Raw genomic sequence first — 21,248 nt, 5'->3', positions numbered from 1 at the left:
TACATCTACTTCCTTAAAATCAATCTGTTCAACCCTATTAACCTGGTCCACTGTTTTCTCTCTAGTAAATCTCATGCCCAGGACATTGGTGCCCCTCCAGTTTCAGTGCAACCCATCCTTCATGTCCAGGTCCCACCTTCCACAGAAGGTACCCCCAATGATCTATGTATCTGAAGCACCAGCCTGCACCAGCCCTGTAGGAACGCGTTTAGCTGCACTCGCTCCCTGTTCCTCGCTTCAAGAGCACATGGCACTGGTAGTAATCCTGAGGTTACTACTCTGCTCATCCTGATTTTTAGATTCCAACCTAACTCCCTGGAATCACTTTTTAGATCCTCATCTCTTTTCCTGGCAGTGTCATTGGCGCCAATGTGCTACACCAATTCTGGCTGCTCACCCTCCCCTTCAGAATCTTGTAGACTCAATGAGAGAGATCCTGGCACCCGGGAGGCAGCATACCTTCCTGGAGTCCCATTCACGACCGCGCAATCTCCTGTCCGTTCTTCTAACTGGGTCTCCCACCACCACCGATTTTCTATTCTCCCCGCATCCTATCTGAGTCTCCGAGCCAGGCTCAGTGTGAGAGACTTGGCCACAATGACTTTCCCCTGGTAGGTCATCCCCTCCCAACAGTATCCAAAACCGTATTCTTATCATAGAATCAGTGCAGAAAGAGGCCATTTTGCCCATCGAGTGTGCTGGAAGCCTCCAAACAGCATCTAACCCAGATCCAGCCTCCCCATCCTAAGCCAGGAATTCTGCATTTACCATGGCTAATCCATGTAAACTACACACCTTTGGACTGTGGGAGGAAACTGGAGCATCCAAAGGAAATCCACGCAGATACCAGGAGAATGTGCAAACTCCACACAGACAGAAACAGTCGCCCAAGTCGCCTGAGTCTTTGGTTCCGTGAGACAGCAGTATTAAACACTAACTCACCGATGCTGTCTTCTGTGTTCCCCACTCTTTTTCTCTGTTCCCATGGCCTAGAAGAATTCAATTCAGGAGATGTGACATGATCCCCTTGTTATTCCGTGAACTTAATCACGTGACAATAGTCTTTCAATTTGAATCATGATTTAGTTAATTTCTGCTGGTAGAATTGTTGATAATTTATGAATGATGTTTTTGCTCTTGAGTTGTTCAGGAGAGTGGAGACTTGGTTTAGATTTACATGATTAAAAACCTAACCCAAGTTTCCTGGTAGAACATGTGGATGAGAACAGAATTGGGTATCATGCTTGCCATAGACAAATAGCTCCTCTCCAGTGTGTTTGTCCAGGTTCTTACATAAATAATTGCCATGCAGCATGTGGAGGATGGCACGTAATAACACATCCCATTATTGCCTTGCACTTTAAGTAGAGGGTGGAATGCTAAAGCTACTTGTTAAACTGAGAAATGGTTTGGATTTCCCTTGAACAGTTGTTTGCCCTCCAGGCTGATTTTTTTTTTGTTTGCTTCATGACATTTGCTAAAACAGTGGTTTCATTTGGACTAGATTTGTTTTAAAATATTATGGTTTTGCAGCTTAATGGGGTCTGTGACAACTGATTTACAAATAATGCAGTGTAAAATGGCATTGCTGCAAAACATCAGGCACCTTGGGCCAAATGAAAAATCACAAGCTATTTATAGAATATTAATGAGATAATTTCCATAAAACCAGTTTGGTGTGGTGTGTGGTTGCTGCTCAAGCAACTTTTGTAATTAATTCTTTTGTGGTCTGCTCTTGCCTTTGCAACCAAGTGAACATATCAAGATGTACAATTGGTCATCGTTGAAATATTTTTGTCTCTCCATGTAAGCCACCAAACAAAAGTGACAATAGCAGTACTGACAAGTGTATCCTACTCTTTCCCTCATCCCTCCCCCTTCTCCCCATTCCAGACCACTTTTGGAAGAATTTAAGGTGTCCAACCTAAGTTGTTGTGTGGTTGACCATTTGCCTCTGGGAAGTTTCAGAGCGATGTCTATTCTTGCCTACCAGTGCTCCGAGATGCTAGATAATGCCAATCACTCCTGCCCTTGCACCTTCTAAAATCTGAGGATTTGGCTGCACCTTCTTTCTTGTTGTTTGTAGTATTTAAAAGTGCTGTGAATAAATGCAAATTATTGGTTCAGATAATCAAAGCCTGAGGATTAAACTTGGAGCTTGCTTTAATCTGAACGACTTAGTACTTTGCTGTGTATTGCTAACTGTTATGCTGTCACAAATCTCCGAAGGGCTACTGTATGCAATATAGATGCAGTGTTCGTTAGGTCACAGCAACGAAACAGTACTGTACGTTTGGAAATCGTGTGCATGTTTATTGCTCGATAACCTTGCTGGGAAGGGCTTCATCCTAAGTTACTCTAAAGAGATTTCCTACACCCTCCTTTTGATCTATATTCTAATACCTGTGAGGTCATTTGCTTGGAGGAGTTTTGCTTCAGGTTTGCCTCGGGGTTTCTGCTATGCCACCTTGCTTGTTTGAGGCAACGGCAAAACTTGTTTTGTCTCATGCATATGATACAAATGTTTCATTCGTATGTTTCTTATGGGTAGGGCTGCAGTGTTGTGGGGAGGAATGATGGTTTTCTTGTGATAAGTAGTGAGAGCTGCCCTGTTGACTGCTCTCAAGGGTTTGGCAGCTTTATTTAAATAGAGTTCACAGAACTTTATTAAGTTTTCTGAAGAATGGATTGGTTATATTTCCATGTTGTCAAAAGCCATCCTGTATTTAACCTGTAAAAATTTGCATAATTTGTGACAGTAGTGTTAGATGCTTTGTGTAATGAATCCTAACACCTGTTTTCAAAATATTTCAATGAAAATCTTTAACCCAACTCATCCTTCACCATCATCCTTTCTTCTACCACTCCACCTTGTCTGCTTTCTTTTCTAATGCCTCTCTCTAATCTCTTTTTCTCCCTTTTTTATTTGCCTGTTCTGAAGCCAATTTCCTAATACGGTTGGATGAAGGAGAGAGGGCCAGCAAAGCAGGTTAATGACCGTGAAATTGGATCAACATTATGATGAACAATGGTAACTGGAGACCGTTCAGAATGACTTCTAAATTATATCACCTTGGTTGATAGTCTTGACCCCACCTTTCCTCTCGGGTGGAGACAGATTCTGGGCAATAAATAGGCAACAGCACCATCTACTTTGGAAACATAGTAATGCAGAATTCCAATTAGCGATGTCAGTTAAAAGTAGAAAAGGTAAAGATGGTGTCATAGAAACTAGTGTTTCAAAACAGCAAGTGTGTGCATATATTTTTCGATGATCAATTAAGGACTGGCAACACATGCTGGGCTTGCAAGCATACTAATCCCTGAAGGAATATTGAAACTTTTTATGGTATTCCACAAACAGCTTTTGAAGATTTTTAGCAGCAATAGTGTTCCTAAAAACAACTATACTCCTACTAATACACAGAGGGGTTTACAGGACTAGATTGGTGGATATCCATGATCTCATTAAATATCTCTGAGTATGCTCCAGAGGCTAAGTCACTGACTCTTGTTCCCACGAAACAGATCATCTAAAAGCAGCATAGAGCTTTTGATATAAACCTTTCTGGAATATGACTTATATCAGCAATGACTTGCCTTTTGAACACAAATGGGAAATTTGTTTTTTATATTTTTATGTGCAGGAATCTTTTTTTTAAACCAATTTGGAGCCAATGGGAGATCTCTTCTGTTCAGATTCACTGCAAGACTAGAGTTTTAGTCTCTTAAACATTTCCCGAAATGTATTTTGAAAATGCCTTTTCTCTCCCTTTTTTCATGTTTCATAAAACAGGTTGAATGCAGTGTTTCTCCAATTCTAGGTAACTGGAGCTGTTCATTATTCATAGAGTAAAAAATGAGGTCTGCAGATGCTGGAGATCACAGCTGCAAATGTGTTGCTGGTCAAAGCACAGCAGGTTAGGCAGCATCTCAGGAATAGAGAATTCGACGTTTCGAGCATAAGCCCTTCATCAGGAATAAGAGAGAGAGAGCCAAGCAGAATCATGTAAAGTTTTCTATCAAACTGATCGGTATCAAGTGAAACAAATCCAAAGCTACCTCTGAATTCTGAAATGTCCGCTGTATTTGTGTTATGTGGCACCCCAATATAGCTGCATTTTGTGCACTGATAATTGAGTGTGCTTGTAACTTAATACGTCGAAAGCACTAGCTGCCAGAATTCGATGGGAACAAATACGTTTTTCACAAGCTGTCTTGAAAATTTGGCAGCCAGTAATCTCTAGATTTGTAAACTAAACCTCTGTGCTAAAGAAGTAATGAATGATACATCTGAGGTTTTGACATATCTGCATTCAGAGGGAAAAAAGAAATTAACTTTCTGCTGAAAGCTTATCCCTGGAAAAAATCTGGTAGCAATGTCTGGATTTGTTTTCCCTTCACCTAGTGTACCATAGAAATCAGTGATTAAATATGGCTTTTATACCTATAACAATCGGTAAAATAATCAACTGCATGTGGGTAGTTCTGTCTTGTTAGCAACAGTGTAATGAGCACCAGATGCTGTCCATCTGACATGGTGTGCTTACCATGTTTGTGGTTGACTAAGATTCACAGTTGTGTTTTCCAATCCTTTCACTTACAATTCCTTGTAGTACATGATAACTGTGCAATAGCATTGGCAAGTCTAGTGTCATAAATCCCTTGGTAATTATATTGCTAAATCAGATTGCAGTGGAATCCGACTTTTGTCCGAGGGTTGCTTTGCTTCATAATTTAGCCTGTTTTAATTTCTGCTCAGGACATTTCATGGTTACTGTACAAGTAAATGTAATTCTTTTCCACTGAAATTTCTGTAACAGTTTTCATGAGCAGGGCAGAGTTTCCGATAATAATTTGATCATGCTCTTTAATTCCAAATTCAGCCTTGGCTTCCTCTGATGCCCAGTGAGATTTCCTGAACTATGCCCTAGGTTTTGCAGCAGTTTTCATTTGGCTTTGAAAGTCAGCTCTTTGCATCTTAACATGTGAATGCTCACTCTACCTGTCTGCCATTTTATTTACCCTTTTTTTAATGAAGTAGATGTGAATCATTAAAGTGTTTAGGTTATACTTCCTGCTTTTGTTTAAAATGTGGACAGTGGAGGTTAAGAAATGGATGCTTTGGGTGGCTCGATGGACCAAAGGATGTCTCTTCCTCGTGACACTGTTGCTGTGCTACTGTTGTTAAGTGAATGCTAACAGTTGAGCTGCCAAATTTCAAGGCGTTTGTAATCTGAGTCAGGTAATTCGAGATGTCCACTAAGACATCAAGCTCAATTTTCAGATTTCCCATACAAGAATAAAGTAACTAAAACTAGTATAATCTGTATATTGGTGTCAAATGGCTTTTCTGCTCATCGTGTTTACGGATCATAGCTAGTGGCAGCAACCATCCATATATAGCACATTGTGTTCATTATGTGAAATCTTAATTCCTGAAACTGATTTCAATGCAGATTGTTTCATCATAAGTCAAGCCATTTGTTTTTTCAGGTCATTTTTTACCCAGAGTGTGGTGAGCATGTGGAATTCTCTGCCTCATGAAGCATTGAGGCCAAAACAATGTTTTAATTAAAGTTACTTATAGAGTTGTACAGCCTGAAAACAGACCCTTCAGCCCAACTCGCCATGCAGACTAGATTTCTCAAACCAAACAAGTTAAGTTTGCCTGAATTTGGCTCATATCCCTCTAAACCTCTCCTATTCATACCTGTCCAAATATCTTTTAAATATTTTAACTGTATTGGTCTCTACCACTTCCTGTGGCAGTTCATTTCATATACGCTTTGTGTTTCCTTTTGTTTGGAAAACATTGCCCCTCAGGTCCCTTTACAAATCTTTCCCCTTTCATACTAAAACTATGCTCTGTAACTTTGAATTGTCCTACGCTGGAGGAATGATCTTTGCTATCCCACTTATCCATATCTCATAAAACAATTGGCTGTTAAAGAGTCCAATAGCAAACGATGTAACATTTCATGGGAGGCGGTTCAGAGAAAGTTTACTAGAATGTGCTAATGTTTAGAGTCTGGATGGCTCTTCCATTAGATAGAGAGTCCTCTCGACTTGACGTTAACTTGCTCACTCTCCGTGGATGCTTTCTAACCCGATATGATCACCAGCACTTGTTGCTTTCAGTATGGAAACCAGCATCTGCAATAATTTGCTCCTTCAGTAGAATGATCCTTGTTATGGAGGCATTGTTTTATGAGCAAGGCCTAAACAGATTAAGAGTAAAAAGTGAGGTCTGCAGATGCTGGAGATCAGAGCTGAAAATGTGTTGCTGGTTAAAGCACAGCAGGTCAGGCAGCATCCAAGGAACAGGAAATTCGACGTTTCGGGCCAGAGCCCTTCATCAGGAATGAGGAGAGTGTGCCAGGCAGGCTAAGATAAAAGGTAGGGAGGAGGGACTTGGGGGAGGGGCGATGGAGATGTGATAGGTGGAAGGAGGTCAAGGTGAGGGTGATAGGCCGGAGTGGGGTGGGGGCGGAGAGGTCAGGCAGAAGATTGCAGGTTAGGAGGGCGGTGCTGAGTTCGAGGGAATCGACTGAGACAAAGACGCCCGGACCAACCAACCCAACCACCCCGTGGCTCAACACTTTAACTCTCCCTCCCACTCCACCGAGGACATGCAGGTCCTTGGACTCCTCCATCGGCAGAACATAACAACACGACGGTTGGAGAAAGAGCGCCTCATCTTCCGCCTGGGAACCCTCCAACCACAAGGAATGAACTCAGATTTCTCCAGTTTCCTCATTTCCCCTCCCCCCACCTTGTCTCAGTCAGTTCCCTCAACTCAGCACCGCCCTCCTAACCTGCAATCTTCTTCCTGACCTCTCCGCCCCCACCCCACTCCGGCCTATCACCCTCGCCTTGACCTCCTTCTACCTATCACATCTCCATCGCCCCTCCTCCCTACCTTTTATCTTAGCCTGCCTGGCACACTCTCCTCATTCCTGATGAAGGGCTCTGGCCCGAAACGTCGAATTTCCTGTTCCTAGGATGCTGCCTAACCTGCTGTGCTTTAACCAGCAACACATTTTCAGCTCTAAACAGATTAAGACTCTACTCACTACAGTTTAGAATAAAGATGATCTCATTGAAATATATAGGGTTCTTAAGAGACTTGACAGGGTAAATGCTGGGAACGTGTTTTCCCTTGTGGGAGAATCTAGAACCAGAGGGCATGGCCTCAGAATAAAAGAGTGCCAATTTAAGACTGAGATGAGGAGAAATTTTTTGAGGATTGAGTGTCTTTGCAACTCCTTGCCACATAGCCGTGGGGCAGAATTTTTGTGGATTGAAGGTTAAGGTAGATTCTTGATGATAGGGAAGTCGAGGGTTTGAGAAAATGCAGGAAATTGGACGTGAACAATATCTGATCAGCCATGGTCTGAATGAATAGTGGATCAGGCTCGAGAGACCAGTTCTGACCACTTCTGTTCCTATTTCTTATGGTGTTTATAGTCTCATGGCAGAGCATACCATAGCAACGAATGGCCTCCTACTGCTCCTGTTGTCTATGCATTTTTTTTTGATCATTGCTATCTGTAAAGGTATTATTGCAGTTTTGCTGTGTCTTCGTGAGCTGACTGACAAAGTATTAATCAACAAGGTGAAGTGCCGGGAGACTGGAGGCTGGCTAATGTGGTGCCACTCCTTAAGAAAGGAGATAAGGATAAGCCAGGTAACTATAGACCGGTAAGTCTGACGTCGGTGGTGGGCAAGTTGTTGGAGGGAATCCTGAGGGATATGATTTACATATTTGGGAAGGCAAGGACTGATTAGGGATAGTCAGTTTGGATTTGTGTGTGGGAAATCATGTTTTATTAACCTGATTGAGCTTTTTGAAGAAGTAACAAAGAGGATTGATGAGGACAGAGCGGTGGATATGATCTATATAGACTTCAATAAAATGTTTGACAAGTTTCCCCATGGGAGACTGGTTAGCAAGGTTAGATCTCATGGAATACAGTGAGAACTAGCCATTTGGATACAGAACTGGCTTGAAGGTAGAAGACAGAGGGTGAAGGTGATGGAGGGTTGTTTTTCAGACTGAATGCCTGTGACCAGTGGAGTATAACAAAGTAGCTGGGTCTGCTACTTTTCATCATTTATATAAATGATTTGGATGTGAACATAGGAGATGTAGTTTGTAAGTTTGCAGATGACACCAAAATTGGTGGTGTAGTCGACAGTGAAGAAGGTTACCTTGGATTACAACGGGATCTTAATCAGACAGGTAAATGGGCTGAGAAGTGGCAGATGAATGCAAGGTGTTGCATTTTGGGAAAGCTTATCTTAGCAGGACTTATACACTTAATGTTAAGGTCCTAGGGATTGTTGCTGAACAAAGAGACCTTGGAATGCAGGTTCATAGCTCCTTGAAAGTAGAGTCGCAGGTAGATAGGATAATGAAGAAGGCGTTTGGTATGCTTTCCTGCATTGGTTAGGCAATAGGTGCAAGAGTAGGCCGTTCTGCCCTTCGAGCCTGCATCACCTTTCATTATGATCGTGGCTGATCATCCTCAATCAGTATCCTGTTCCTGCCTTATCTCCATAACCCTTGATTCCGTTATCTTTGAGAGCTCTATCCAACTCTTTTTCTTAAACGAATCCAGAGACTGGTCCTCCACTGTCTTCTGGGGCAGAGCATTCCACACAGCCACTACTCTCTGGGTGAAGAAGTTTCTCCTCATCTCTGTCCTAAATGGCCTACCTCTTATTTTTAAGCTGTGTCCTCTGGTTCAGGACTCACCCATCAGCGGAAACATGTTTCCTGCTGCCAGAGTGTCCAATCCTTTAATAATCTTATATGACTCAATCAGCTCCCCTCTCGGCCGTCTAAACTCAAGGGTATACAAGCCTAGTTGCTCCAATCTTTTGACATAAGATAGTCCCGCTATTCCAGGAATTGACCTCGTGAACTTACGCTGCACTCCCTCAATAGCCAGAATGTCTTTCCTCAAATGTGGAGACCAGAGCTGCCCACAATATTCTAGGTGCGGCCTCACCAGGGCCCTGGTACAGCTGCAGAAGAACCTCTTTGCTTCTATATTCAATCCCTCTTGTTATGAAGGCCAGCATGCTATTAGCTTTCTTCACTACCTGCTGTACCTGCATGTTTGCCTTCATTGACTGATGTACAAGAACACCCAGATCTCTTTGTACTGCCCCTTTACCTAACTTGACTCCATTTAGGTAGTAATCTGCCTTCCAGTTCTTGCCACCAAAGTGGACAACCATACATTTATCCACATTAAACTGCAACTGCCATGCATCTGTCCACTCACCTAACCTGTCCAGGTCACCCTGTAATTTCCTAACATCCTCCTCACATTTCACCCTGCCACCCAGCTTTGTATCATCAGCAAATTTGCTCATATTACTATTAATCCCATCTTCTATATCATTAATATATATTGTAAAAAGCTGCGGTCCCAGCACTGATCCCTGCGGTACCCCACTAGTCACTGCCATTCCGAAAGGGAGCCGTTTATCACTACTCTTTGTTTCCTGTCAGCCAACTAATTTTCAATCCAAGTCAGTACTTTGCCCCCAGTACCATGTGCCCTAACTTTGCTCACTAACCTTCTATGTGGTACTTTATCAAAGGCTTTCTGAAAGTCCAGGTACACTACATCCACTGGATTTCTCTTGTCCATCTTCAGAGTTATATCCTCAAAAAAATTCCAGAAGATTAGTCAAGCATGATTTCCCCTTCATAAATCCATGCTGACTCTGACCTATCCTGTTACTGCTATACAGATGTGTCGTAATTTCATCCTTTATAATTGACTCCAGCATCTTTCCCACCACTGAGGTCAGACTATTGAGTACAGGAGGTGGGAGGTGGCACTGGTTAGGCTGCTTTTGAAATATTGCTTGCAGTTGTGGTCTCCTTCCTCTCGGAAGGATATTGTGAAACTTGAAAGGGTTCAGAAAAGATTTACAAGGATGTTGCCAGGGTTGGAGGATAGGAGCATTGATGGCTAAGGGGTGACCTTGGAGGTGTATAAAATCATGAGCATGGACAGGATAACTAGACAAGGTATTTTCCCTGGGGTGGGTGAGTCCAGAACTAGAGGGTGTAGGTTTAGAATGAGAGGGGAAAGATATAGAAGAGACCTAAGGGGCAACTTTTTCATGCAGAGGGTAGTGTGTGTATGAAATGAGCTGCCAGAGGAAGTGGTGGATGCAAGTGCAATTGCAACATTTAAGAGGCATCTGGATGGGTATATGAATAGGAAGGGTTTGTAGAGATATGGGCTGGGTGCTGGCAGGTGAGACTTGATTAGGTTGGGATATCTGGTCGACACGGACAGGTTGGACCGACTGATCTCTTTCCGTGCAGTACGTCTCTCTGACTCCATAACAGCAACTTGTATTTATATAGCAAATTCAAAGGCACTTCACAGCAGCATTCTAAAACAAAGCCTTGGCTTTATTCAATATTGCATTTACATTGACACTTCATAGTAAGCAAAGCTCTTGACATATTTTAACCCTCTTTCCTGTATGGTATTATGTTTCTGCTGGCAAACCTACTGCAGAGTAAGACTTTGCATTTTTAATTTAAAACTATAATTTCATCAGTGGTGCTTGCCATTCATTAGGATCCACTGCTGACACCTGCCATCAGCAAAATAGGACAGTCATCTGGCAAATGCAGCTGTGTGCATTGGCAACTAAGATGTCTTTTTAATTACAAAATATACGTTAAAGCCAGTTGGGTATCTAGAATGTTTCTAGAATGTTATGTAAAAGATTAATCTGCTTGGAATTAGTAGTCTGAAATTTGAGAATTGCAGACTATAGAGCAGATCGGCTCGGAACAGTATAAAGAATTTGATCCCATGGGAATGCATATCAACTCAGTAGACCACAGCAACTGATGCATGTGATATAAGGATTTTATCTGCATGCTTCATCATGGCAGACTATTGTTAGTTTGCCGTTTTGCTGTTCATTCCATCAATAATGTCTGCTGTTTCTAGCTTTGGACCAAGAAGGATTTCTTTGTTTCTTTCTTTCTCTTTGCTTGGGAGCGGCACGGTGGCTCAGTGGTTAGCACTTCTGCCTCTCAGCGCCAGGCACCCAAGTTCGATTCCAGCCTCTGGTGACTGTGTGTGAAGTTTACACATCCCTTTGTCTGCATGGGTTACCTCTGGGTGCTCCAGTTTCCTCCCACAGTCCAAAGATGCGCAGGCCAGGTGAATTGGTCATGCTAAATTGCCCATTGTGTTAGGAAGCATTAGTCAGAGGGAAATGGGTCTGGGTGGGTTACTCTTCAGAGGGTCAATGTGGACTTGTTGGGCCGAAGGGTCTGTTTCCACTCTGTAGGGAATCTAATCTTAAAAAAAATCCTCACTCCTCCCCTTTCTAACCCCTTATTCCTCCTGTCTTCTCTCTTTCTCTCCTTGTTTGTTTCTCCCCCGTCTTTGTTTTCAAGAACTGCCAGTGAATGAGAAAATATAATCTTGTGGATGTGTGCTGAACTATTAATGTTTGTCAGACAATGTTTTTGTCCTTGCTTGTGGAATGTTCTCAGTTCAGGGGATGTGAATGTTGTTTGTGCTGTGACTTCTTTATTTTATGGAATAAATCTATCCATTTCAATCAGATACCAGCCTTAAATTGAAAACCTATACAGGTTTAGGTATTTAAATTATGAATGTCTGCCACTTTTGCACACCGTAGAGAAGATGCTGTAGCTGCTATACAGTAAAAATGATGGTATAAGTTGAGGCTGTAATTATAGAAAGGTAGTGCTGTAATTAGTCTGGCATTGTTTTAAATGGTAAACAGTTCTTCGTATCTAGTGGGATTGAAATCACTCATGTTTGAGAGTTCTGCTGATCTTTGGGAACAATTTGCAGTTTTAATGGCACCTCGTGCCCTCAGGACATCTGTAACTGCTGCACATTGAAAAGATTGCTTTCGACATCTAGTTATTTGTCGTCTTTAGCAGACTGAAGTAATTTATGCATTGCAAAGTTATCACAGAGCAGGATATTAGTTGAATCCCAATTTTCTGTATTTGATACTTCTAGATGGTAAATGTTGCCCAGGCAGGACCATAGAGAATATCTTTCTCTCCTTTTGTGTAGAATTTGAGTATTGCTGTAAAAGCTGTTCATCTCTTATACATCTGTATTTGGAAAATCAACATTGAAATATGTCTGCACATTAATATGCAGCATGTGTAAATGCTATTTTTGTCTGTATCTGCTTTATCTGAAAGTAGCAGAGTTATTTGATAGCTCATTTCCCTAGGCAATATGCTGACCAAACAGGGTCAATGGCCTAGTATAAAATTTAAACTCTGGCAGTTAACTGATGACCACCATTAATTAGTGCATTCTTCATGATGATGCCTTTACCATCAATGCACTTGCCAGTCAATCAGCACTTCCTCTCCTGCAGTGGAAATGTTTCCCTTGAAATGTTTTCATGCAAAATGTCCTGATGAGTGTAAAATGAAAAGTTTTGAAGGAATGTCTTTTTCAACCATTTTTAGTTCTGTAAAACCTAATGTCAGTTTGAATAGAAATGTTTATTGTTCTAAAACAGTGAAACAGGCAGATGGGACATCCTTTTTGAAATTATCCTCAGCAATCCAGTCCTGTATCAGTGTCACACTGAAAGCATTATAGCTTTGGTAGATAACTGCTGTCCAAGACTTCACAAATTCTGTTCACTTCAGGAAAAGCAAAATGATCTGTAAGTGTCAAATAAAAGCATGAATGTTCGAAAGATTTCAACTTGCTGCAATATTTGGTAGTTTCAAATGATGGAGCAGGCTTGAGGGGCCTAATGGCCTACTGCTCCTAGTTTAAGTGCGTGTGCATGATAAATATTTAAATTAGTTGCTGTTGTACTTGGCTGACTAGATTTGCATTCATGAATTCAAAACCGAAGTTTGTCTCTTGAGCGTGCAAGCTAATGTTTAATGTTTTCTTAAAATTCTAGGGAAGCTTTAAGTCTAATGTCCAATGATGGGATCAAGGTTTTGTTGTGACTGTTTGTTTGCTTCTAAAATATATTGAGTCCTTGGTACAGATGCAACACCACATGTTGCTGGATTGATATGTTAGCATCTTCAAGGCAGCATGATTTCAGTCTTGGTAACTTCTCAGTTCAAAGTTTTGATTTGTCGAGAGAATTCCTACTATGTTTGATTCTACTTAACTCCAAAATACTACATTTTCAGTTGGTAATTCTCTATTAGGGAACACTTTTTGTTAAATGGATCCAAGCAAGGTGATGTCTGAAACAAGACCATTCTTTTTCTTGGTGGTATTTTTGCAAGTTGCAGTCTTCTAGATCTTGTGCATCCTAACTATTACTCTAAAGAACAAAGAGAGCAAAAAACCTCACAGCACAGGAACAGGCCTTTAGGGCCTCCAAGCCTGTGCCGATCCAGATCCTCTATCTAAATCTGTCACCTATTTTCTAAGGATCTGCATCCCTTTGTTCCCAGCCTATTCATGTATCTGTCTAGATACATTTTAAATGACGTTATCATTCCCACACCACCACCTCCACTGGCAACACTTTCCAGGCACCTACCACCTTCTGCACCTAAACTTTTTTCCCCCCTCACTTTGAACTAGTGACCTTTAGTAATTGAGTTCTCTGCTCTGGGAAAAAGTTTCTTGCTATCTGCCCAATCCATGCCTCACAACATTTTGTAGGCCTCAATCAGGTTTCCTCCCCATCATCCTCCTCTCCAATGAAAATAATCCTAATCTATTTATCCTCTCTTCTTAACCAGCACCCTGCATACCAGGCAACATCCTGGTGAACCACCTCTGCATCTCTCCAAAGCAACCCACATCCTTTTGGTAATCTGGCGACCAGAACTGTACGCAGTATTCCAAATGTGGCCATTTGTCAATCCTTGTACTCAGTACCCTATCCGATGAAGGAATTTGTGACATATGCTGCCTTGACCACTCTAATGACCTGTGTGCCACCTTCAAGGAACAATGGACCAAACTCCTAGATCTCTCTGTACATTAATTTTCCCCAGGACTTGCCATTTCTATCCCTCGTTTTCACAGGAACATCTCTCTCCTGAACTCTAATCAACCTTTTCTTTAAATGCCTCCAACTTATTGAATGTAGATTTCCCTTCAAACAGCTGCTCCCAATCTACATTCCCCAGCTCCTACCAAACATTGGTATAGTTGGCCTTCCCCCAATTTAGCTCTCATCCTTTAGGACCACTCTCGTCTTTGTCCATGAGTGTTCTAAAACTTATGAAATTCTGTCACTTTCCCCAAGTAATCCCCTACTGAAACTTCAATCACCAGGCCAGGCTCATTTCCCAAAACTAGGTCCAGTATGGCCCCTTTTCAAGTTGGACTATTTACATACTGCTCTCAAACTCTGCTGGATGCTCCTTACAAAATTCCACTCCATCTAGACCTCTAAAATTAAAATCTCCTAAGTCTTTCTCTGATCTCTTGACATATTTATACCTCTATCTCATGTTCGCTGTTGGGAGGCCTGAAGTACTGCCCCAACATTGTTACTGCACCCTTCCTATTTCTGAGCTCTGCCCATATTGCTCACTGCTCAAGTCTTCCATAGTGCCTTCCATCAGCACAGCTGTGATATCTTTGAACAGTAATGCAACTCCTCCACCCCTTTTTACCTTCCTCTCTATCCCACTTGATGCATCTATATCCTGGGATATTTAGTTGCCAATCTTGCCCTTCCCTCAACAAAGTCTCAGTAATAACAATAACATCATACTCCCAGGTACTAATCCAAGTCCTATGTTAATCTGCCTTACATACTATAATTCTTGCATTAAAATAAATGCACCTCAAACCATCTGTCCCTCTGTGTTCATCCTCCGCTTCCTGCCTATTTTTCTCCTTAGTCACTCTGACTTCATTATCTTGTTCCTTACAGGCTCTAGTTACTGCCTCTTTCCTGTAGTCCACCCTCCTCATTTGATTCCCATTTCCCTGCCATGTTAGTTTAAACCCTCCCCAATAGCATTAGCAAAAGCACCCCCAAGAAGATTGGTTCCAGTCTGGCCCAGATGTAGACCATCAAATTTGTAGTAGTCCCACCTCCCCCAGAATTGGTCCCAAATTTCCAAAAATCTGAATCCCTCCTTCATGCACCATCTCTCAGGCCACACATTCATCCTGATTATTCTATCCTTCCTACTCTGACTAGCACGTGGCACTGGTAGAAATCCTGAGATTACTACCTCCCTGAAGTCCTACTTGTTTCCTAACTCCCTAAATCCCTCTTGTAGGACTTCATCCTGTTTTTTTTACCTATATCATTGGTGCCAACATGCACCATGACAACTGGCTGTTCACCCTCACTTTTGAGAATTTTCTGCAGGTGATGGGAGACACCCCTGAGCCTTGCACGTGGGAGGCAAGATTTCATTCTGCAGTCACAGAAATGCCTGTCTATTCCCCTTACACATGAATTCCCATTTGACTATAGCCCTTCCACTTTTCCCCCACCCTTCTGGATAGCAGAGCCAGCCACGTTGCCTTGAGTGTGGCTACTGCTGCTTTTCTCTGGTAAGCTATCTCCCCCAACAGTATCCAAAATGGTCTACCTGTTTTGGAGGGAGATGACTGCACGTGCACTGCCTTTCTGCTCTTTCGCTGCCTTTTGGTTATCCATTCCCTCTCTCCCTCAGCAGTCCTAATTTGCGGTCTGACCAGTTCACTAAATGTGCTGTCCGTGACCCCCTCTGCATCATGTATGCTCCAAACTGAGTCCATCTGCAGCTCCAGAGCCATTATGTCGTCTAACAAGAGCTGCAACTGGACAAACTACTTGCACGTGAAGGAGCCAGGGACACCAGCTGTGTCTGAGTGCTCACGTTGAACAAGAGGAGCATGACATGGGTCAGAGATCTTCTGCCGTTTTTAATTTTAACTTCAGTCTCAACTTAGCTAAAACTTAGGAAAAAGGAAAGTTTTTTTTTTAATCAACTTATACTTGCCAAAATCCTTACCTTGTCAACGCACCACAGAGACCTCCTCTTTGGTTAGAAGAGGGGGAACAGGTGGTAATGTTTCTGGTTCAGCTGCTGCCAAAATATATCAGCTTTTTAAATGATTTGTTTACCTTCCTGATAGCCCCCTTGTCCTCCTCCTCCTCCTTTCTGCCCTCGCTGCAATTAAAATGGAGGCTGCAGACTCCTGAGGGAAGCTTTTCAAATGTTTTGCTTACCTTCCTGGCTATCTGCCCTGCAATTAAAATGGAGCAATTAAAATCCAGTGTCCAAATTGATACTCTTTACAATAATGTTTCATCAACCTGTTGAGGGAGGAGAGGAAAGGGGAGAATGTTAGTCACAGAGATCGAGAGCACTGAGAAAAAGGCCCTTGTGTCCACGTCAGTCAAAAAGACCACAAAACTATTCTGATCACATTTTTGAGCACTTGGTCCAATCTTGAATCTGGACCTTCCAACCCAGAATTAGGGTCACTGCCACTGCATTGCGTGACACTCTTAAAATGAAGCATTGACGGTGTTACCACTGCACCACATGAGCACCTGACCCTCTTTGATAAAAGAAATTCAATCTATCTGGTTTAGCTGCCTGGATGTGTTGTGGGATACCTCTGCCCATCACATCCTGGATAGTACTTGAACTCTGATCTTTTGTTCCATATTACCACTGCACCATAGGAGACCCTAGGAACAATGGTGCTGTTGCTGAAAGTCAAGCTCATGATCTCTTTGCTCATAAAGCATGTGCTTTCAAACCACAAGGCTTCCAAACGTTTGTAGATTTGGACATAGTCTTCTGTTAAAAGTACTGTCTACAGAAGTTGGATGCTTTATTAATTGGCCACACTGTCACTGTTGTTTTTAATGGTGATGCTCAGACGAGCCACACCTCTGGAATAGCTGGAACTTAAGTCTGGACTTTCTGAATCAGAAGTCGAGAAAATACCTCTTAAACAACAAGACCCCTCTGACTCTTTTTAATTAAAAATACCTATCATGTGCTAACAACATATTCAGCAAGTCGTTATCATCTATTTGTCAATTCATTCCAACCCCATTTTATCTTTAATATTGCTGAAAAGCGAGAACTGGTGCCAAAGTTTATAGTCTTGCATTTATAATGAGAACTGCAAGAATGCCAACTTAAAACCACAACTGGCTTATCCCCCAGGAAAGGAAGGTGTATGTTAGTTTCTAAGTTGTCTTGTCAATAAAAGGTGTTAATGAAAGCCAAAAATTCTTTTATTCCTTATTAAAAATACCATTTGTTTTTGATTAGACTTAGTGTGGAAACAGGCCCTTCGGCCCAACAAGTCCACACCGACCCGCCGAAGCGAAACCCACCCATACCCCTACATTTACCCCTTACCTGACACTACGGGCAATTTAGCATGGCCAATTCACCTGACCCGCACATCTTTGGACCGTGGGAGGAAACCGGAGCACCCGGAGGAAACCCACGCAGACACGGGGAGAACGTTTTGTTTTGCATTGATATTTGTGCCATGTAATATTAAATATTGCAATGCCAGTTTGCTTAAAAACTGATTTCAAGGGATTGAATCCATTTGTTTGTGTAAGAGTGACATCAGTTACATGCAAGGGAAATGAAAGTTTCCTAATTTGAAAGATAAGGTGAAAAGCTTGGGGATGGCTACCTTCATTATATTTTTGAAAATGAACCTTTATATATTACAGATGACATTGAAAATTAAGCCAGTCAAACTAGCATTAAAGCTTATTAAATGAAGTTGACCAGACTAGGGCGAGTAAATAAATGAGCTGACAGCAACATGTGCTGAGAAACAACAGCCGAACTGCAGACTTGCGTATTGTTGAAAACATCACGAGGGAAACTTCGCTCTAAATGACTGAGTGAGCTTTCACTGGTTGCTGAGCCCAATATTTGATTAATGATGTTGAAAGTGACTGGCTTGTTTACAATTTTCAGCTTGCATAGTTTAAATTTTGGAAGCTGAGTGTTTAGTGAAATGGTTATTACAACTTCACTTTTCCGATATGGACAGTGCAGCATGGCTCATCAAAACAGTTTTTTTCTAATCGGCATTTTGAAATTCTGGTATAGGGACTTTAGTTAGATGATTACTTCAAACCTGAAATCTTCTATAGAGGAAGGCAAGAGATAGTAATGGACTGTTAGCTTAATACAGTGGCCGGTGGAAATTCAGTGCGAAGCTGATATTCCAAAAAAGCTAATTTTGTTTTTAGTGAAAGTGTGCTACTGTAGGTTGGTCATGTATATCTTTACTTTTCTATCAGTAACCTCCATCTTCAGGTACTGTATTTAATCATATTGTTCCACTCTTAACAAAATTCAATTGGAGAAAATGAAATGTTGAACTTGAATTTCCAGCATTTGTTTTATTCCATGGATTAAAGTTCGCAATTACCTTGATGCTTTAAAAAAAAACCTTGCTAAACTCTTCACTTGCTCATTTGCCCTTTGTACCTATATTAGTATAGTCATGGGGACTTTGGTAAAATGTGACATGAAATCTGAAACTTGGCCACACCAATACTACATGCAATTTTTCATTCACTTTTTTTTGGCTAACAATAATGATTTGTGTGTGTTTCAATATAGTACTGTGAAATATGCAACTAAAGAGCTTTTTTTATCTTTCCAAATTTAGTGCTTGACTAACATTTAAGAAGGTAGTTATTTCAGTGGCTACTGTTGATTTACTGGGAATTACTTTTAGGTGAAGAATTAGAAGCCATGTAAAGTTAATGGTTTTTGGTGGGCAGCAGCAAAGCAACTGTCATCACTGCTGACCTCAAAGGCTGGGCTGTCATTACTATAGCGGTCACTCTGGTGAGAGTTCCTCTTGTACTTAGAATCAGAGTCATAGAGATGTAGAACATGGAAACAGACCCTTCGGTCCAACCCGTCCATGCTGACCAGATATCCCAACCCAATCTAGTCCCACCTGCCAGCGCCTGGCCCATATCCCTCCAAACCCTTCCTATTCATATACCCATCCAAATGCCTTTTAAATGTTGCAGTTGTACCAGCCTCCACCACATCCTTTGGCAGCTCATTCCATACACGTACCACCCTCTGCGTGAAAAAGTTGCCTCTTAGGTGCATTTTATATCTTTCCCCTCTCACCCTAAACCTATGCCCTCTAGTTCTGGACTCTCCGACCCCAGGGAAAATACTTTGTCTATTTATCCTATCCATGCCCCTCATAATTTTGTAAACCTCTATAAGGTCGCCCCTCAGCCTCCACTCCTGGGAAAACAGCCCCAGCCTTTTCAGCCTCTCCCTGTAGCTCAGATCCTCCAACCCTGGCAACATCTTTGTAAATCTTTTCTGAACCCTTTCAAGTTTTACAACATCTTTCCAATAGGAAGGAGACCAGAATTGCATGCAATATTCCAACAGTGGCCTAATGACTGTCCTGTACAGCCGCAACATGACCTCCCAACTCCTGTACTCAATAATCTGATCAATAAAAGAAAGCATACCAAACGCCACCTTCACTATCCTATCTACCTGCGACTCCACTTTCAAGGAGCTATGAGCCTGCACTCCAAGGTCTTTGTTCAGCAACACTCCCTAGGACCTTACCATTAAGTGTATAAGTCCTGCTAAGATTTGCTTTCCCAAAGTGCAGCACCTCGCATTTATCTGAATTAAACTCCATCTGCCACTTCTCAGCGCATTGGCCCATCTGGTCCATATCCTGTTGTAATCTGAGGTAACCACTACACCTCCAATTTTGGTGTCATCTTACTAACTGTACCTCTTATGTTTGCACCCAAATCATTTATGTAAATGACAAAAAGTAGAGGGCCCAGCATCGACCTTTATGGCACTCCACTGGTCACAGGCCTCCAGTCTGAAAAACAACTCTCAACCACCACCCTCTGTCTTCTACCTTTGAGCCAGTTCTGTATCCAAATGGCTAGTTCTCCCTGTATTCCATGAGATCTAACCTTGCTAATCAGTCTCCCATGGGGAACCTTGTCGAATGCCTTACTGAAAAACATATAGATTACATCTACTGCTCTGCCCTCATCAATCTTCTTTGTTACTTCAAAAAATTCAATCAAGTTTGCGAGACATGATTTCCCATGCACAAAGCCATGTTGACTATATCAAATCAGTCCTTGCCTTTCCAAATACATGTACATCCTGTCCCTCGGGATTCCCTCCAACAACTTGCCCACCACCGAGGTCAGGCTCACCGGTCTACAGTTCCCTGGCTTGTCTTTACCACCCTTCTTTAAACAGTGGCACCATGTTAGCCAACCTCTAGTCTTCCTGCACCTCACCTGTGACTATCGATGATACAAATATCTCAGCAAGAGGCCCAGCAATCACTTCTCTAGCTTCCCACAGAGTTCTTGGGTACACCTGATCAGGTCCTGGGGATTTATCCACCTTTAACCATTTCAAGACATCTAGCACCTCCTCTTCTGTAATCTGGATGTTTTGCAAGATGTCACCATCTATTTCCCTACAGTCTACATCTTCCATATCCTTTTCCACAGTAAATACTGATGCAAAATATTCATTTAGTATCTCCCCCATTTTCTGTGGTTCCACACAAAGGCCACCTTGCTGATCTTTGAGGGGTCCTATTCTCTCCCTAGTTACCCTTTTGTCCTTAATGTATTTGTAAAACCCCTTTGGATTCTCCTTAATTCTATTTGCCAAAGCTATCTCATGTCCCCGTTTTGCCCTCCTGATTTCCCTCTTAAGTATACTCCTACTTTCTTTATACTCTTCTAAGGATTCACTCAATCTATCCTGTCTATACCTGATATATGCTTCCTTTTTCTTAACCAAACCCTCAATTTTGATTGTGGTGTCCAGCAACCGAGATCAATCAAAATGTTAAGCAAATGTAAACCATTGATTATCCTTTCCTTTGTTTTAAATTACTTTGCAAAGTAGATTTCAAGGGTTTTTACAGTAAGAGTAATAATGTATAAATGGAAGTTCACGTCAAACTGGATGCTAGAGATTTTTCACCTGTGGGAATTTCAACCATGCACCCAGTAGAGGAACATGCAATCATTGGTAGCAGTTTCTTGAGTCCCTCGTGTGAACTCAAAGCTTTTCTTTCCTCCCAGATTTGACAATTGTTTCCGAAATCACCACCTTCAAAGCCTCACTATCTCATCCTGTGAAGTGATTTGAGATATCCCTCTGCATATAAGCTGTGCATGAAAGGTTCTTTTGTAATGGATATTCAACCCTCTATAAA

At 41.8% G+C, this 21,248-nt stretch overlaps 1 protein-coding gene across 2 annotated transcripts in view; it reads left to right on the top strand.

The window, feature by feature from the left end:
- The window catches only part of edc3 (enhancer of mRNA decapping 3 homolog (S. cerevisiae)), a 116,946-nt gene that overhangs the window by 51,896 nt on the left and 43,802 nt on the right, over positions 1-21,248 (top strand). The gene's annotated exons all lie outside the window — the stretch shown is intronic.

Source organism: Hemiscyllium ocellatum, chromosome 42, assembly GCF_020745735.1.
Source record: "Hemiscyllium ocellatum isolate sHemOce1 chromosome 42, sHemOce1.pat.X.cur, whole genome shotgun sequence".
NCBI lineage: Eukaryota > Metazoa > Chordata > Chondrichthyes > Orectolobiformes > Hemiscylliidae > Hemiscyllium > Hemiscyllium ocellatum.
The sequence above is the reverse complement of the archived record's forward strand: the minus strand, read 5'-3'. Positions and strand labels throughout refer to the sequence as shown.